Source organism: Octodon degus, unplaced genomic scaffold (assembly GCF_000260255.1).
Source record: "Octodon degus isolate 3935 unplaced genomic scaffold, OctDeg1.0 scaffold00138, whole genome shotgun sequence".
NCBI lineage: Eukaryota > Metazoa > Chordata > Mammalia > Rodentia > Octodontidae > Octodon > Octodon degus.
In genome coordinates this window covers 2,576,963-2,582,928 of record NW_004524714.1, presented here as the reverse complement: position 1 = coordinate 2,582,928, position 5,966 = coordinate 2,576,963, and the positions used below count along the sequence as shown (strand labels likewise).

At 47.0% G+C, this 5,966-nt stretch overlaps 1 pseudogene; it reads left to right on the top strand.

Annotated features, from left to right (window-relative positions):
* The window catches only part of LOC101587502, a 21,715-nt pseudogene extending 18,215 nt beyond the window's left edge, over positions 1-3,500 (top strand).
* Positions 3,501-5,966: the final 2,466 nt, after the last annotated feature.

Genomic DNA, 5,966 nt, shown 5'->3' with positions numbered 1-5,966 from the left:
GGGGATTAAACTTGGGAGCTTGTTCTTGCCAGGCAGGCACTTACACCCCTGGGCTATAACCCCAGCCCTGCTCACAGAAATAACGGTAGGAAATTTCCTAAGCATGGGTAAAGAATTCGACATACAAATAAATGTGACATTTATCTGTTTATTGATTTCTTTTTCTTTTTTTTTTTCTTTTTCTGCGGAACCAGAGATTGAACTCAGGCTCTTGCGCTTGCCAGGCAAGCTCTTATTCTACTGAGCTAACTCCCCGGCACCATATTTATTGATTTCTTAAAACAGGGACTTACTGTGTAATTCACATTGGCTTTGAATTTGTGGCGATCCTTTCCCCTCAGCCTCCCAAATGCTGGATTATAGGCCTGTGCCACCTCTCCTAGGCATTTGATTTGATTTGATTTGATTTGATTTGATTTGATTTGATTTGATTTGATATTTGCAGTACTGGGGATGAAACCTGGACCTTGAGTAGGCTGAGCACTCGCTACTGCTGAGCTGTGTCCTAGATGGGGCTGGTGCTAGATGTTTGGGCCCAAGGCCCTGACAGCCCCAGGTGGGGGGCATGGCTTCAAATAAGACACCATGGGTTGGGGCTTGTGAAAGCAGGACCCTCAGCGATGGGACAGAAGTCCCGTGCGTGGGCCTCGCTCTAGGCGCTGATTGGTGGAAATTCCCTGGTAGTTGTGGGGTCCTACCAGGATTGAGGAAGAGGAATCCTAGGGGCCTGGCTAAGGCCAGGAGTGACCTTCCCGAAGCCGAGGTCTAGCCCATTGGCAGGTTTCTTCTTTTTGTTGTGCTTTTGTTTGTTGAAGCCTAATTTACGTGAAACAAGTACACAATTCTCATTGAGTTTTTAAATGTTTTGGCAGGGGGGATGGAAGGGCAATGGATGAATAATAAACTGTAGTTATTTCAGTTGTACAGTTTGATGATTTGGGGGTGTTTATGTATGCACAGAATGTGCCCCCAGTCAAGCTGTCGTATCTAGGTCTCCCACAGGACTGGCCTTTCTAATCTCCAATCTTCTCCTCCTGACACACATCTCCAGACAGCCTCCGACCATTATCGATAAGGTGGTGTTTTCTAGAATTTTATATAAGTAAAATCACACAGTACTACTCCCTCTCCCGCCCCGCATTGTACTGGGGATTGAACTCAGGAGCCTGTGCTTGCCAGGCAGGTGCTTATTCTACTGAGCTATCTCCCCGGCCTTAGTACTACTCTTTTGCTCTCCTTTTAGTATTACTCATTTTAAGAAATGCTTTCTTTTTTTTTTTGGCAGAACCAGGTATTGAACTCAGGCCCTTGTGCTTGCCAGGGAAGCGCTTATTTCACTGAGCCATCTCCCTGGCCCCATGAAATGCTTTTATTTATTTATTTATTTATTTATTTATTTATTTATTTATTGCGGAACTGGGGATTGAACTCAGGCCCTTGCACTTGCCAGAGAAGCGCTTATCCCACTGAGCCATCTCCCTGGCCCCTGGCCCATGAAATGCTTTTAAGAAAATGCTTAATATCATTATTCTGAGATTCATCATCTTATTCATGAATGATTCTGTTTGCAAAGACTTCAGCTCACAAACAAAAGCATCAGGCAAAATTTTGCTTTGGTTCACAAATTCCACACTGGGTAACAAACACAACCATGGTCATCTTCCCCAAAATTGTAAAACGAATTAAGTTCAGAAACCATGTTACCCCTTAACAGTCCATCTCTGTTTATTGCTGCTCTGAATTATACCGCCTAGAAGTATCAAGGGCTCTACCCTTTTGTCTCCTGTCGGGCATTTGAGTTGTTCCGCGCTTGGGACTGTGACAAAGAAAGTTGCTGTGTGTGTGCGCGCGCGCGTGCCCGACCCAGTGGGTGTTTATCTGTGGCTACACAGGTGCCACCATCACCCACATCACCCACATGAAGATACGGAAACGCTGGTATTTTAGAACGTTCTCTCGTGCCAGGCCTTATTGCTTCAGCGATAATCCTGGTTTGACTTTTATCACAATAAGCCAGTTTTGTTTGTCCTAGAACTTCATATAAAGGGAATTACAACAATGCAGTCTATTTTCTTTTGTGTCTGGTTTCCTTATGAATCCATGTGGTCACCCTTCTATTTTTATTTTTATTATTTTATTTTTTAGGGAAGGGTCTACAGGGTCTCACTACTAGATTGGACTCATAGTGATCCTGTTTACAGCCACCCAAGAGCTAGGATTACGGGTGCACGCCACCACGCCAAGTCTCAATTGTTGTCTCAGGGCTCCCCAGGGGCGGGCCAACAGGGCAGGCCCAGGGATCGATCCCCAGGCCCCTGTGCCTGCTTGCAGACACTTTAATCTGCTGAGCTATTTGGCCGGCCCTGTTAGTGCCTTCTTTTCATTGCTGTGTAGTGTTCACTTGCTGGATACACCACAAAGTATTTTTCCCTTCCTCTGTTGATGAAAATTTGGGTTTCTTTCAATTTGGGGTCACTGTGAATAATAATATTCTGAATATTTGCATACAAGGCTTTTTGTGGACACATATTTTCATTTGTCTTCGGTCAACAGCAAGGAGTAGAATTCCTGGTTCCAAAGAAAAGGTATCTCAGGGGCTGGGGAGATGGCTCAGTGGAATAAGCGCTTCGCTGGCAAGCACAAGGGCCTGAGTTCAATACCTGGTTCTGCCAAAAAAAAAAAAAAAAAAAAAAAAAAAGTTTTGGGCTGGGGAGATGGCTCAGTAGAATAAGTGCTTCCCTGGCAAGCGCAAGGGCCTGAGTTCAATCCCCAGTTCTGCGGAAGAAAAAAAAGGTCTCTCCACTCGTACCTCAAGTAGATAGCTCAGCACCTTCTCCTGAAGAGGCTCCTGGCCTCCATCTCTCCGGGAAGCTCCCTCAAGTTCAACGGGCACCCCTCACATCCAAGGCCCTGCAGACCCAGCAGGCAGCCTGACACTCACACGCAGCCCGGCCTGGACCATCTTCACCTCCAGAGTGTGCTCAGCAACCTTTAACATCCAGGACAGACCTGACTTTCAGGACCTAGTGGTCAACAGTGAGACGCCAGTAGTTGTGGATTTCCAGGCACAGCGGTGTGGCCCCTGCAAGATCCTGGGGACCAGGTTAGAGAAGACAGTGGCCAAGCTGCATGGGAAGGTGGTGATGGCCAAGGTGGATATTGTCGACTACACAGAGCGGGCCATCGGGTATGGGGTGACCACTCTGCCCACTGTGCTGGCCATCAAGAACAGAGGTGGTGGGCTGGTGAGATGGCTCAGTGGTCTAAAGCACCTACTCAGAACAAGCTGAGCAAAAGCGCAGGCAGGGACCACGGTTCAGTCCCCAGCACCACATGCCAGCCAGCCCCGCCCCCTGGTGGGCTGAACTGGCCACACACACACACACACAAAATAAATAAAGAAGTAAAGAAAGAAAGAAAGAACAGAGGTGGTGGACAAGGTTGTGGGCATCAAGGATGAGGGCCAGCTGGAGGCCTTTCTGAAGAAGCTGATTGGCTGACAAGCAGAGAGGCGTCCTGACTGCCCTTGTCCCTGAGGTCTGGGTCCCGGCAAGGGAGCCCCGTAGAACTCGGCCCTTCCTGCTGCCACTGCCTGCTCCCTGGGGATTGTGCGTTGGCGACTGTGGGGCCACCAGTGCTTTCCAGTTGGCCCGTCCGTGGCCATCAGGAATAAGGGTGCTGCTGGTCTGGGGCATTGTCTTCTCTCCCACTCCTTTTGTCCCCTCCCTCCAAGGCCCATGACACTTCCCCCCAGATGCTGGTGAGAGCCAGAGGCCAGACTGCTGTGTGGCTCACCCACAACACCAGCTTGGTCCCTCTGACTTGAACCTTGCCCAGCTCCTCAGCCTGCTGCATTTGTCTTTCCTGCTGTGGTTTTGTAAAGAGAAAAGGAAACCAGAAGCCAAACAAGTGAGAGTAATATGTATTTCTCTCATTTTTTGTAGGTCTGTAATAAAGATCTTTATGTTAGAGGGCCGGGGAGATGGCTCAGTAGAATAAGCGCTTCCCCGGCAAGCACAAGGGTCTGAGTTCAATGCCTGGTTCCAGAAAAAAAACAAAAAACAAAAAAACAAACCCAACTTTATGTGAAAAAAAGTGTCTTTTTTTTTGGGGGGGGGTACTGGGAATCGAACTCAGGACCTTGCACTTGCCGGCAGGTGCTGTGCCACTGAGCTATATTTCTGGCCCAAAGAAGTCTTTATTACTAGGAATTATCACACAGTTTTTCAAAATGCTTGTGCATTTTACACTCTCACTAGCAGTACACAGTGCGAGAGTTCCAGTTGTGCTATATTCTCACTGACACTTGTTATTGTCAAATTTTTCATTCCAAAATGATGACACTTGTTGTCAAACTTTTCATTCCATTGTCAACCTGTTCTGGCAGTTAACAGTGACTATGTCTTGGATTTATTTATTTATTTAATATATTTGGTGCAGGGTCTCACTACGCAGCTCAGACTTGTAGTGATACTCCTGTTTCAGCCTCCCCAGTGCCGGAATTGCAGGTGTCCACCACCATGAGCGATCTCGCTGGCCAGCTCAGTGTGCCTGGGGGCAAGGCAGTACAGTATGTGGTACTGGAGACGGAACCCTTGTCACTGTGCTTGCCTAAGCAGGCGTTAGTCCACTGAGCTATCTCGTTGGCCCTGTGCTTTAGGTTTATTTTGTATCTCCCTTAGGAGTAATGACTCATGATACTGAGCAGACTTTCATGTACTTATTAGATTTTATTATTTAAATGTTGCATTATTTATGATAAGTGTGAATTTTTAAGAAGAGTAAATCATACCCCCTGGCTGCAGTGGTGCTTTCTCATTAGCCCAGTGGATTAAAGCACCTGCAAGCAGGCGCAGGGGACAGGGCTTCGATCCCCGGGCCTGCTGTGCCTGCCTCGCCCCTGGGGCCCACTGAGAAGGCAATTGAGACTGGGCGTGGTGGCGCACACCTGTAATCCCAGCATTTGGGAGGCTGTAAACAGGTGGATCTTTACGAGTCTGATCTAGTAGTGAGACCCAGAACACCCTGTAGACCCTCCCCTAAAATACGAGAGAGAGAGAGAGAGAGAGAGAGAGAGAGAGAGAGAGAGAGAGAGAGAGAGGGAGAGAGAGAGAGGAGGACAGCCTGGGCAACATAGCCAGATCCCATCTTTAAAAAAAAAAAATAGCAAAAAGCAAAAATACTTAATATAAGACATCCATCCAACTACAGAGGTGTATGAACTGCAACATGAAAAATTTTACCTCATTTCTCCAATTTCTCTTCTTGACCTTAACTAGCAATACTGCAGTTATTAGACGCTGGGGAGATAGCTCAGTGAAATAAGTGCCTGCCTGGCAAGCACAAGGTCCTGAGTTTGATACCTGATGCACACAACTACTGCAGCAATTAGTTTATCTTTGAGCCTTCAATATATGCATTTTCAGGGCCGGGGAGATGGCTCAGTGGGGTAAGTGCTTGCCTGGCAAGCGCAAGGACCTGAGTTCAACCCCCGGTTCTGCAAAAAAAAAAAGCATTTTCTCCATATGTGCTTTCTTATTTTCCTATGTCTACAAAACAAGTATGTCTGCACACAGAATTTATGGGGGTTGCTTTGTTTTGTTTTGTTTTGTTTTAATTTTTTTTTACATTTATTTATTTATTGTGTGTGTGTGTGTGTGTGTGTGTGTGTGGCCAGCTCAGCCCACCAGGGGGCGGGGCCAGCTGGCATGTGGTGCTGAGCCATCTCACCAGCCCCAGCTTTGTTTTGCTTTGCTTTGTTTTGTTTTGTGGCATGGAGAAAATGAGCCCTGGGCCTTTACATTGAGTGACGTCTACAGCCTCCTACCACTATTTTTTTTGTTTTTTTAATTTTAAGACATGTCTCCCATGCTGATTTCCCTCCTTCCTCAGCCTCCTAGAGGGCTGGAATTCTGGGTATGCACCACCACACCCAGTACAATTTACATTTTTTGGTTTGTTTTTGG